The following is a 14,313-nucleotide window of genomic DNA, read 5'->3' on the forward strand; positions in this document are numbered from 1 at the left end:
ATTTCAGAAAAGCGTCATGTGGTAAAGTGACTTAGGAGATCAAGGCAACTCACCCAGGCCCCAGAATCAGGTAGGGTCATGAGCTCAAAGTTGAGGGTGTCTGGCCTGTCTTAGAGTCAGTAAACCAGTGTGGCTACATCACAATCAGTGTGTGGAGTAGAGGATATGCTTGCTGTAGGACAGGCAGTGGGCAGCTTGTGCAGAGCAATGAGTTACAAGTGTGGTCTCCACCCAGAAGCAGTGATCTCATCCAGGAACTTTAGCAGGTCCAGCCCAGACCTGTTTAGTCAGGGGCTAGGGTCCAGTGTTGCCTGCTTCAAAGAAGCCCTCTAGATGTATTTGAGAACCACTAGACAAGATAAGTTCCCTTAGACTATGGTAGAGACTTTGGATTTTATTCTGAAACAGAAGCTCTTGAAGGTTGGAAGTGAGAGAGTACAGGATTTAATTTAAGAAATATACAAAGTGGGTGCCAGTGGCTCATACCTCTATTCCTAGATACTCATGAGGTTGAGGTCTGAGAATCCTGGTACAAAGCTATTCTGGACAAGAATGTCTGAGACACTTAACTTGAAGTGGAGATATGGCTCAAGGGGCAAAGTGTTGGTTTTGAGAAAACAAGCTCAACAAATTCAAAGCCCTGGCTCTAAGTTCAAGCCCAAGTACCAGCACAAAACACACAGGCCAGGCAATGGTGGCTCACACCTGTAATCCTACTGACTCTGGTGGGTGTGGTCTGAGGATGGTAGTTTGAAACTAGCCCTGGCAGGAAAATCCATGAGATCTAATCTCCAAATACCCACTGGAAACAGCTAGAAGTGGGGCTATGGCTCAAATAGTAGAGCACCAGCCTTGAGTAAAAGCTCAGCCACATTATGCAGGGCCTTGAGTTCAAGCCCCAGTACTGACACTGACACAAACATAAGCACATATACACACACACAAACACCAACACAAGCAGTGATGGTCACTCATGGGAAGGAAGCACAGGAGCCCAGTGGTTCCCCTCTCAATTCTCAGGGCCCTCTTGTCCTCTGGAGACACCCCAGTTTTTCTTCCAGCATAATAATTATTATTACAAAATATTAGAATTATAAATATAATTACTATATTAATGCTATAAGTGCAATGATATAAAACATTTTTATAAAATGTATTAATATGTTACATATTATATTCTATAACATACATACATTATATATTATATAATATCTAGTAAATATACAAATAAATATAAATGTTATATATAATAGATAAAATATACATGCTACAATAGTAAATGAAATATAATGATATAAGTATAAAAATATTATAAATATACTTATTATTATACTAATTATTCTTCAGGAATCACAATGTGGCTTAGTGGTAGCGTGTTTGCCTGGCATACATGAAGACCTGGGTTTGGTTCCTCAGTAAACAGCAAAAGCAGGATGTGGCGCTGTGTCTTAAGTAATAGAATGCTAACCTTGAGCAGAGACAAGCTCAGAGACAGTGCCCAAGCCCTGGGTTCAAACCCTAGGACTGTCAAAAAAAGAACAATATAGTAATTCTTCTACCTGCTGGAGCCCTGTAAAACCAGACACACTCAATCAACTGGGACCTTGAATTTGAGTTCCACAAACATCAAAGATGATTTTTTTTCTAGTCAGTCCTGGGGCTTGAAGTCAAGGCCTAGGCACTGTCCTGGAGCTCTTCTGCTCAAGTCTCATGTTCTACCACTGTAAGCCACAGCACCACTCCAGTTTTCTGGTGGTTAGCTTAAGATTAATGTCATGGACTTTCCTGCCCCGGCTAGTTTTGAACTGAGATCCTCAGATCTCAGCCTCCTGAGTAGCTTCAATTACAGGGGTGAGCCACTGGCTCCAGCTCACAAACACAGTCTTAGCTTCCAGGTCAGTGCCCTGGGCCCCTCCAGGCTAGCTGGTCCTCTTCTTCCCCAGCTTATTGGTGCTGGCAGCAGGTGAACAGGGCAGCGGAAGAGAAGGTGGTTCCTAGTTAACTGGGGGATCCTTTCTGTGTACTGCATGTCCTGCATTAAAAACCCAAACCCCCAGAGACACAAGTTCATTCCTTCAAGGTGGACAATCACCCAGTTCAGAAATTTAGGGGCACCCCTTAAAATCAACCTCTACTCTGATCAGGAGCCCGAAGTGACTGTACCCCTTTTTCCCAGGTTTAAGTTTTTCATTCTCGTTTTCACTATTAGAGTGTGTGTGTGTGTGTGTGTGTGTGTGTGTGTGTGCGTGTGTCTGTGTGTGTCTGTGTGTCTGTGTGTCTGTGTGTCTGTGTCTGTGTCTATGTGTGTTTTAGTTAGGTAGTTGTACAGAGATGCGGCCATGCAGCAGAGCAGTTCCTGGGTGCAGTGTTTTTTGAACCATGTCTCCCATTTCACAATTCTCACCACCCCTGACCTCAGTTTTCTTAATCTTTAGATTATGTAGTGAATGTTTGGAATTCAGAACAAGCAATTCGGGGCTGGGAAGGTGGCTCATTGGAAGACTGCTTGCCTCACTCACATGAGGCCCTGGGTTCAATTCCTCAGCAGCATATAAGCAGAAAAAAGCCAGGAGTGGTGCTTTGGCTTAAGTGGGAGGGCACTAGCCTTGAGCTGAGGAGCTGAGGGACAGCACCCAGGCCCAGAGTTCAAGGCCCATGACCAAAACAAAACAAAACAAAAAAATCAAAACCAAAAACCAAGCAATTCATGTCTACAGTGCATCTTGATCTGTGTCATCCCTTCAATATCTTCCCCCTGCGTCCCCAACCATTCCCTTATTTTTGCGGGTCCTGTCAAATCCTTAGGAGCCAAAGTGGAACCAGCCGGGTGTCCTACATAGGGATTCATAACAGAGGAGAGAGGAGGAAAAAAAGCAGTATGATGCACATGAAAGTTTGCCTTTATAATTTCACAGTGCATTGCTATTTCCTACTCAGATATAATAGTGTAAGCGTATAATGATACCCCAATGTTATCAACAAAAGGTTTCTGTCCAGGGTGATATCACAGAAGGTAGCACTGACATTCATTTGAAAAGTATATCCACTAAAATATTCAAATGGAAGGGAGTCTTCATACCATAGATATATAAATGAGCTCAAAAAACAAAACACTTAACAAAATGTCTATTGATGTCAATTAAAATGTTAGTGCAATTTTATTTAGTGTGAACTGTGTTTATGAATGTTTAGATTGCAAATGGGAGTATTTTATTTCTGCCCACTTTCTCAGATCTCAGGAGGTTCATAAATAAAACAAATTTCTTTCTCCATTATTTTGTGATTACCACTTTCAAATGGCTCCCTGCCCATAGATTCTAATATTTGTGTCACAATGATTGGTAAAGACTTGAGCCTCTCCATTGATTATAATGACTCCCATTACATTCTGAAAGAGATAGTATATTAACTTCATCTTCAGACAGAGAGGTAAATTGATGCCAGCATGCTCAACGATTTTATGAAAGTTCATGCCATCGGTATCCACCATCTTTGGCAATGATGCATCAAATATTTATTTATTTATTGATTGATTGATTTTATGGTCCAGTCGTGGTGCCTGAACTCTGTGCCTGGGCGCTATCCCTCAGCTCTTCAGCTCAAGGCTAGCACTCTACCACTTGAGCCACAACTCCACTTCCGGTTTTTTTGCTTTTTGCTTATGTGGTGCTGAGGAATCAAACCCAGGGCCTCAATCATGCAAGGCAAGTGCTCTAACACTGAGCCACCTTCCCAGCCCTGCATCAACTATTTAATGAAGGAAAACTGGGAGCCAAGCTCTGTTTCAATGTCTAGGAATGGCCTGGAATTAAAATGTATAAAAACTTCATTTTCATAGAGCTGATGTTCTAGATGAGGATACTAACTGACAAAGAAACAGTTAAAAAATCCAAACAGGCTTGGAAGGTGGCTCAGTGGTAGAGTGCTTGAGACCCTGGGTTCGATTCCTCAGCATCACATCAGGAGAAAAAGTGGGAAGTGGCACTGTGGCTCAAGTGGTAGAGTGCTAGCCTTGAGCTGAAGAGCTGAGGGAGAGTGCTCAGGCCCATATTTCGTGCCCCATGACCCCCCCCAATCCAAACAGTGGCAAACACTATGAAACAAAAGAAAATGGAGAAATGGAGTTATTTAAGTTCTGCCTCAACCACAACCTTGGGTGCAGCTACCTTAAGATGATCAAAAGAGGCTTCCGGGAGGAAGTGGCGCTGTAGCTCAAGTGGTAGAGCGCTCGCCTTGAGTTGAAGAGCTGAGGGACAATGCCCAGGCCCAGAGTTCAAGCCCCACGACCGACAAAAAAAAAAACTATATAAAAGAGGCTTCCTGGAAATGGTGACTAATGAATTAAGGTGTGAGTTCCGCAAACGAGTCATGAAGGAAAGATTTGGGGAAAGATGATTTTGGGCAGAGGGGAACACTTGGAGCAAAGGTTGTGAGGTGGGAGACTTGGTGTTTTTGAGGAACATCAAGGTTGCGTGTCACTGGAATGAAATGAGTGAAGAGGGATGGTGGCAGATGCATATGACCCAGAGAAGAGTCTGGTCACATAGGGTCATATAAGCAAGGGCAATCAATGTGGGTTTCTTCTAGAACTTTCCACTGTGGATAATAGCAGGAGGTATCACTATGTGATATGTGCTTTTCAAGGTTCACCATGGTGGCAATGTGGAGAATAAATGAAGAGTGAAAGCCAGGAGCCCTGTGTGGCCATTGTTTAGTACAGGTCAGTGTAGATTAGAATGTCAACAATGGAGTAAAAGTAGTAGATGAAGTAGTGTTTGTTGTTTATTGTTTTTCTTTTTCTTTTTGCTGGTACTGGGGCTTGAATTCAAAGCCTAGCAATCTCACTTAGTTTTTCACTCTAGTAATGCTGAACATGTGAGTGACAGCTGGACTCTTGGCCATTTTGGTGGTTAAGTGGAGATAAGAGTTTCACTGACTATGCTGTAGGGGTTAGCTTTGAACTGTGACCTTAAGATCTCAGCCTTCCAAGTATCTAAGGTTACACGTGTGAGCCACTAGTGCCCAGCTTGTGGAAATGGTTTTGTAAAATGAGACATTAGAACTTGCTCCAAAGATGATGTAGGCTTTTGGCTGAAGCAAATAATAAGATAGATGGTAGAACTATTACAATGAGAAGATGGTAGGAAGAGAAATGTTCTAGCAAGCAGGGAAAGGAATCTCAAATTCTGTTTTAGGCAAATAATTTTGCTTCACCATTGAGAGATAGCCTGGCTAACTGGAGCTGTCTAGTAGACAGGCCTTTAATTCCCCAAGCCTGGGAAAGAGCATTTTGAGTTAGAAATTGCATTTGGTGATTACCAGGGGGAAGGGATCATTTAAAGCCTGGAAAGTATGGAATATCACCAAAGGAGGAAAAAGAGGCAAGCATACTGCCCAAACTTTGTTCTTAGTCTCCACATTAATCACTAGGTGTGGTCAAATACTACAGTCACTGAAACTAGCTACAACTATTGTATTATTTTTTTTTGGGTGTGCCATTCCTGAGGCTTGAACCCAGGGCCTAGGTACTGTGCCTACATGGAAGATTCCTGACTTCCATGATCAGACTTACTGTTTTCCTTCTGACTTTCCTGCCTCAGTCATCTTTCCATGGCTTACAGCCAAGGAGCTTGTCTTGGATGTAAGTGTAAGCCAGTTATCAACAAACCACAGGGTATGTTCAGAAGCAGCCATCTAGGATCTGCTGACTTTGCCCTGGGTCTGCACGCTCCATCCCTGGTCCATAGCAAAGGAACCACAAATGCATAAGTTGATGAACCAATGCTAAAGTGGATGGTTGTGGCTGGGCATGGTTTGGATGTACTGATGAAGCCACTCTAAGGTGGCTTAGGCATCACTGTTGGACCAGGTTTGTTAGATTTTAGAATACATGTTTCAATACATGTTCTAGTCAAGACTGCATACCTTTGTCTCTCCCAATCATCTCACATCCCAAGCAGGGCACACCCCCAAGTTCTCATCTCATTACCCAGTTAAGACTACTTTGCCCATTTTCTGTGCATAGATTCATTTTTCTGAGTAATTCCTTCTTTATTTTATTTATAACACTTAGTACTAAACCACTGGCATTTAATGATTCAGTCTCTCATTATTCTCTGAGAATGTCTTTTATTCTATGGATCTATGAAATCCTTTGGGGCAAAATCTGTGACTTAAAACCATGGCCCCACCCTACACCATAGGACATTGAACATTAATAAGCCCTGAAGCAAGGCCTGTTGTTTTAGAGGTCATCTTTTTAGGAAATCCTTTTCCCAACTCTAATTAAATTAGGGTTTTTAAAATTTAAGTTTGAAACACATTTCACCCTCTAGGTAACTATTTTGATTGCATTGGTCTGTTACAGGCTATAAGTCCCTCTCTGCTCCTGGTGATATACAAGGTTTCTACTTAACATGTGAAAAATGGAATGCATAAAAAGATCAGTGAAGGCTGGGAATGTGGCTTAGTGGTAGAGTGCTTTCCTAGCATGCATGAAGTGTGACATAAACAGAAAAAGCCAGAAGTAGTGATGGGTTTAAGTTGCAGAATTCTACCTTTGAGCAAAAAAGCTTAGGGGCAGTTCCCAGGCTGAGTTCAAGCCCCACAACTGGCAAAAAATATCAGTGGAGATGGGCTGTGAATGCAGTGGCCTCATGAACAATTATCTGTGTGGTTGTGGTTTTCACAGTGCAAATTACAGCACACCAGGTCATTCTTTCCAATCTGCATCCCTTCTTCTTGGGAACAAACTCTTCCCTGCAGCATGGGTCTTCCATGGACAGGAGGCCTCATGAAGGCTGATTTATCCTTACCGAGTATAATTGAATCCTTTGGTTTGCACATCTTAGCTCCACAGAAAGCACCGTTCCCAAATGTTAGGGAGAATAAGCAAGTTGGCAGTAGCTAAGCTGGGCTAGGCAGATGGGGTAATGTGAATTTACACATATATACTTTGCCTAGTCCATAGATTTCAGAGAAAGCATGAAAACTCAAAAACATTTGGAATTTAAGGGGCTTTGAAGAGGCTTAATTCCTTAATGAAAATTAGCATCATTGTTTCTTAGCTATGAATGACTTCAGGAAAAAAAAACTAAAAATGATATTATTTGAAACTGGGTACTAATGGCTCATACCTCTAATCCTAGTGACACAGGAAGCTGAGATCTGAGGAGTGTGGTTCAAAGCCAGCCTAGATAGGAAAATCCATGAGACTCTTATCTCTGGTTAACTATCAAAAAGCCAGAATTGAAGTTGTTGTTCAAATGATAGGCCATCATATTTGAGAAAAAAAAGAACTAAGCCAATGATACCCCATCCTGACCCTGAGTTCAAAACCCACCAGGAAGGAGAGAGAGAGAGAGAAAGAGAGAGAAAGAAAAAAAGAAGAGCGCAGAGAGAGAGAGAAAGATAGAGAGAGTGAGGCAGTGATGGGGGAAGTAATAATAATAGAAATGTAATGACAACAAATCTAAAGAATGTGGCAAAGCCTTTAATAAGTTCTTGAAAAACAAGGGATAGGAGCTCTGCACAAGTAATGGCTGAGGAAGCTTTATTGAAGTAGGATGCCTAAACTGGGCACCTAAGACTCATACCTGAAATCCTAGCTACTTAGGAGGTTTATGGTACAAATCCAGCCTGGGCAGGAAAGTCTGTGAGATTTTTACCTCCTTTTTTTCTTTCCAGTCCTGGGGCTTGAACTCTGGGCCTGGGCAATGTCCCTGAGCATTTTTTGCTCAAGGTTAGCACCCTACCACTTGAACCACAGCACCACTTCCAGCTTTTTCTGTTTATGTGGTACTGAGGAATCAAACCTGGGCCTTCATAAGCATTAAATTCTGGAAGTAGAACTGTGGCTCAAGTGGTAGAGCACAAAAGCTCAGGGATAGCACCCAAGAAAGAGATGGAGCACTAGGACTGGCAACAAAAAGAAAATATGAACTATTTACTTTGTGCCACATCAAGTATTTTGGACTATTTAAAGTATCAAAAGATAGTTCTACTTAAGAAATCATGGCTTAAATGTCTGGGGTGTGTGTGTGTGTGTGTGTGTGTGTGTGTGTGTGTGTGTGTGTGTGTGTGTGTGTGTGTGTGTTTGTGGTACAGAGAGAGGAGAAAGCATGGAAAGCCAAGAGAGTTCTAAATCTAAGACTTCAGAGGCCATCTTTCAGAGAAAGCCTGCAGAACTGGGAGTAAACTAGATCCAATGCTGTGCTTTGGTCAACTAGTTGTAAGAAAGCCCCAACTGGCCACTGGTGTGGATTGCAGGAAAGAGGATAAGGCAGTAAGAATAGAATTAAAGGGGTCTGAGCCACTCACACAAATTCCAGGTATCATTTCCTGGTTATATGTAGGCCCAACCTTTGATCTTCAGTAAAACCAGGAATTCACAAAAGTGAAAACTTGTAAGAAATAACTGAAATAAATAAATGACTAGAGGTGTTCAGCAGCAAATTTTGGCAAGCAGAACACATGTGAACAGAGCAAAATGGAAATGATCAACTCTGACAAGTGGTGGGGGGGAGCACAGAGAGACTCATGCACAGAGCTAGGCTCTGAGTTCAAGGCCCACGACACAAAAAGGAAGGAGTAATGATCAAAACTTTTCCAATTTTGATTTCTAGCATGAGCCTATATATTCAAGCATTTAGCAGCCCAATAGACTTCAAGTAGAACAAACTGTGATCACTTAACACATTGTAATTAAACCATCAAAGATAGAGAACCTCCAAAATCACACAATTCATCACACACAAGACTTCTTCAATGAGATTATGAACAATTCCACGTAAGAAACCAAGGATGTCAACGCACAACAAGTGCAGCAAATTTACAATGCTAAAAGCTAGACTACACAGAGAAATGAATGAGGTCTTATCTCCAGTAAGCAGCAAAATGCCGAGCTGGAGGTTTGCTTCAAGTGACAGAGTACTATGGAAACCCAGAAAGCCAAACAAAGCTAGGTATTCGTTGGTGGCTCATTCCTGCTATTCTAGATAGTCAGAAGCCTGAGATCTGAGGATCACAATTCAAAGCCACCTTGGGCAGGGAAATCTATGAGACTCTTCTTGCCTATTAACCACAAAAACAAAGAATAAAAGCCAAAGTAGAGCTGTGGCTTTACCTTGGGTAAAAGTCTCAGGGACTGGAACTAGGCCATGATTTCAAGCCTAGAACTAGCACCTAAAGAAATAAAGAGAAAAGGAGAGAAAGAAAACAAAAACAAAACAGAAAGCCAAACAAGAGCACAGATCTATAACTTCAAGCCCCAGCATGCATGTGTAGGTACACACACACACACACACACACACACACCCCAAGATTGAAATACAAGCAGTAATGAGGTTATGTTGAGTAAATCTTTGATGTCCTGAAATCATGAATATAAATGACAACTAGATACCAATTGATATAGATATAGATAGATAAACTCTATAGATTATCTATCTGCTAAAGATAACAGATCTATCTATATCTGTAACAGATTATCTGTAGAAATTTTATCTCTCTCTCTCTCTCTCTCTCTCTATCTATCTATCTATCTATCTATCTATCTATCTATCTATCTATCTATCTGGCTATCTGTCTACATAGAGAGTGCGAGACAGAGAGAAAACAATCTTGGGGATTGAACTCAGGCCCTGGACACTGTCCCTGAGCATCTCTAACTCACGGCTAGCATGCTACCACTTGAGCCACAGCTCCAATTCTGGCTTTTTCTTTTTAGGTGGTACTGAAAAACTGAACACAAGGCTTCATGCCTGCTAGGCAAGCACTCTAACACTAAGCCCCATTCCTAGCCCCTAGTTAAAGGTTTTTAAACAGAAGTACTAGAGTTCAAACTGAGAGCCTCTAGCTACTAACTAGATCCCTCTTCCTCTGCAGGGGATCTTGTACTTGAGCTGACTCCCCTAGCCCCTACCCTTCATCACTTTGGATTACAAAGCAATTGATGAGGACCTAATAGGAAATGTTGATGTTTTCTTTTACCTCATCGATGGTATTGACTACTGGTAACTCCTACCAGAAGTGGATTTTGACCATGAGTTTCTCCTATTTTCACCACCAAGTTAAGTGAAAGAGAATGGAGAGATGCCCTGTGACCCATTGATCCTAGTGCAGGGAATCCTGAATAAAAGGAAAGAATTGTGCATACAAATGTGGTAAATTCACAAAAGGAAGAGAAAAGCATCCTGTACCTGGCTTTACCTCCTGATTCCCCCTTCACCTCCATGGTTGAATCTTACTTGGCCATATTTGCAACAATGTATCCTTCTTAGCAGTACTTCCTGTGCCTCAGCCACAGGTTTCAAGTTGCTTTTATTTTCAGGGTTTGTTTTGTGACTTCATCTTTTTGTATGGCCTTTTAATTTATTTTTTGTATTTTTTTGTCCATCATGGGGCCTGAATTCTGGGCCTGGGCACTGTCTCTGAACTCTTCAGTTCAAGACTAGCTAGCACTCTACCACTTGAGCCACAGTGCCATTTCTGGTTTTTTTCTGCTTATGCGGTAGAGAGTAGCCTTGAGGAAGTAAGCCCAGATACAGCACCTAGGACTTGGTTTCAAGCCCCAAGACTGGGACGCACACACACACACACACACACACATACACACACACACACAAACACACACACACACACACACACACACACACACACACACAAGCTACCTACCTTTATGTACGAAAGATACTTAGGTTCTGTGCTCTCTTAAAATGTTTCTAATCATGTACAGTTGTGTAAGTATCTCTCATTTTAAATGATCATTCTTCCCTTCTGTTTAAAAATGAAATTATGAGAGCCTGGTATCCATGGCTCACACTTGTAATCCTAGCTATTCAGGAGGCTGAGATCTGAGAATCACAGGTCATTGCCAGCCCAGGCACAAAAGCCCGTGAGCCTCTTATCTCCAATAAACCACCAGAAAACCAGAAGTGTGCTGTAGCTCAAGTGGTAGAGCACTCGCCTGGACTGAAGAGCACAGGGACAGCACCCAGGCCCAGAGTTTAAGCCCCATGACCAAAAAAAATAAAAAGAAAAATTATCAGAAAAAATATTTTTGTAAAGCAGATATTTTCTAAGGCCAAAAAACCTTCAGAATTTCTGGTCCATAAAATGTTATGTGCATGGTCTTTCTGTAACTCTCCAATGTATATTCCTATATTTTTAGGGGAAGTTTATATATAGCTTTTACTGTACTACTCAGAAGAGATTTATGCTCAAATATCTAGCACCCTTGAATATGCAGTCCCATGACTTTGCAGGAAAAGAATGGAAAGAGATGGAAACCCACGACAGGAATGAAAGGGAGTAAGGCAGTTTGCACTTCTTACTCACTGTGCTCTCAACAGCAGGGGAGAAGGTGGAGAGGACATCAAATGGCACAGATACTGGTAAGGAGTTTTCATTCGCTTTGGCAGTGGTTTCTCCTACAAAAGGGAGATGTATAAGCACAAAAGAAAGGTTCATTGACATTTTTGCTTTATTATTATGTGATTTATTTTTTAAAAAATTGAGCCATTTTTGCCTACAAACACAAAATACTTTAGGATGAAGGCTAATAAGATAAGCAGTCTTAAATTTTCATTTCATTTCAAATATAAAAGTATTGATCTAGTCAGGTGCTGGTGGCTCACGCTTGTAATCCAAGCTGCTCAGGAGACTGAGATCTGATGATCTAGATTCAAAGCCAGCCCAGGCAGGAAACTCCATGAGACTCTTATCTCCAATAATCGACCAGAAAACTGGAAGTGGTGCTGTGGATCAAGTGGTAGAGCACTCGCCTTAAGCTGAAGAGCTGAGGGACAGTGTCGAGGTCCAGAGTACAAGCCCCATTACTAGAAAGATAGATAGATAGATAGATAGATAGATAGATAGATAGATAGATAGATAGATAGATAGATAGATAGATAGATAGATAGATAGATAGATAGATAGATAGATAGATCTAGCTGGGCACTGATGGCTTAAGCCTGTAATCGTAGTTAATCAAAAGGCTGACATTGGAGATTTGCAGTTCGAAAGCCAGACCAGGCAGAAAAGTCCATGAGACTCCTGTCTCGGATAAACTACTCAGAAAAAGCTGGAAGTGGTGCAGTGGCTTAAGTGGAAGAACTCTAGCCTTGAGTACAAAAAGGGTCAGGGATGGTGCCAGGTCCTGAGTTCAAGCCACAGAACTAGCAAAATAAAAAGTATGTATCTACACAAGAGTAGAGTAAAAAGTTTCAGTGACATGACCTTCTAAACAAGAGGAAACTATAGTCAGAAACAGATCAATTGCTGGCAAGGGCTGTGAACAGACACAAAGGTGTGGCTACAAACTGGCATGAAGGAACACCCTCAGGTAAGCCTCATACATACAGAAACTATTCTTTTTTTGCGGGGGGGTCCGGTCGTGGGGCCTGAACACTGGGCCTGGGCACTGTCCCTCAGATCTTCAGCCCAAGGCTAGCGCTCTAACACTTGAGCCACAGCACCACTTCTGGCTTTTTTCTTTTTGCTTATGTGGTGCTGAGGAATTGAACCCAGGCCCTCATGCATGCAAGGCAAGCGCTCTACCACTGAGACACCTTCCCAGCCCAGGAACTATTCTTTATTTGTGTATTACAATATACTGTGATTATGTAGTATAAATATAGCTATGATTCTATAGTATAAACATAAATATTATTTCTCAATACAGTGTCATATTGCAAAAGAAACAGTATACAAATTGTAGCTCAACTTTGTCCTAGAAGACTATCCTGATTCTTAGTAAGGGAATCAATATACATTACAAAAATGAATATGTTTCAAAAATAATTGTTCTGTTTTGCCTTTAGACATCTCTTGCTAGATCAACAAGTACATCAAGTAATTTAACTATGTTATATCAAATACTGTATTATGGAGAGAACTTTTGCTTTCCAGTAAAGTAAATAAGCTTGTATTACACTTGCCTTCCTACACAGCAACTGGAAAACCAGACAAAATAGAAGAAAGAACTATTTTCAGACTGGAGAAAAGACAGAACAAGACTTTGGTCCAGGAGAAAAGAAAAACAAAGTGAACCCTACAGTTGTGCTTTCTGCCTAGAGAAAAGTTCCAAACCACAACACACAGAGGAGAACCTAAAGCCAACAGAACTCTCACAGGCAAAATAAGTCAGGGATAATGTCTGGAGTCAGGGAAGGCTGAAGCAGCTACCACATGAAAGTCAGAAAACTTCAGAAGATGCAGCTATGTAAGTAAAATGTTCCAAGAATCTACAGATGTGCCCATGTGACTTTATCTGAATAATACCCTGTTCAAGCACTAGGTAATTCCACAAAGCTGGAAGAGGAACTACCTGAGTAGTAAGTGACACAATCCCCAAAGCTCAAGCTAGGCTGAAACATCAGGTTTCTAGGCAACCAAAGTGAACAGACTTCATTGAACACCTGAGGGCTAAGAGTGAATTCAGAAAAATTAGGGCTCAGCAGTAAAGATAAACTAGTCTTTAAGAATGAAGGTTACATTAAACTCACTATAAATAAGCCAAACAGAAAGAGGGAGGGGTGACATTGTCCAAAAAGAAATGTACTCTTTACCCGACTTATGAAACTGTAACCCGTATCTTTATAGTAACAATTAAAAAAATTTAAGTATGAATCTGAACTATGTATATCATGACTAACTGCCAATTAATGGAAAGTAGAACTGGGCCATTGGTGGCTCATGACTGTGTTCCTAGCTACTCAGGGGACGGAGATCTAAAAATCACAATGGAAGGAAAGCCAGGGCAGAAAAGTTTGTGAGGCTCTTATCACCATTTATTTATCCAGCAAAAATCAGAGGTATGGGTCAATTGCCAGCTTTGGGAGAAAGGGGGCAAGGTAGACTTTTAAGCCCTGAGTTCAAGCCCCAGTTCCAGAACACACACAATGAGAGAGAGAGAGAGAGAGAGAGAGAGAGAGAGAGAGAGAGAGAGAGAGAGAGAGAGAGAGAGAGAGAGAGAGAGAGAGAGAGAGAGAGAGAGAGAGAGAGAGAGAGAGAGAGAAATAGAGAGAGAGAGAGAGATTGAGGAATAAACCGAAGGAAAAAAAGTAAAAGAAAAAAGAAATAACTTCATACAGTACATTTAAAACAACAACAAAACCCTCTTGTTCTCATACCTTGGAGTTCATTTCAATCTTATTCATAGCTATTTAACTATAGGACTAACAAATGAGGGAAACCATGGGACCTATTCTTTGGGTATGGCTTACTTCACTTAATGTGATTTTTTCCCAAGTCTTTCCATTTTTTTTTTTTTACAAAAGGGCATGTGTCATTCTTTCTGATGGAACCATTGAA

Source organism: Dipodomys merriami, unplaced genomic scaffold (assembly GCF_024711535.1).
Source record: "Dipodomys merriami isolate MVZ:Mamm:240054 unplaced genomic scaffold, mDipMer1.0.p SCAF_1090, whole genome shotgun sequence".
Lineage (NCBI taxonomy): Eukaryota > Metazoa > Chordata > Mammalia > Rodentia > Heteromyidae > Dipodomys > Dipodomys merriami.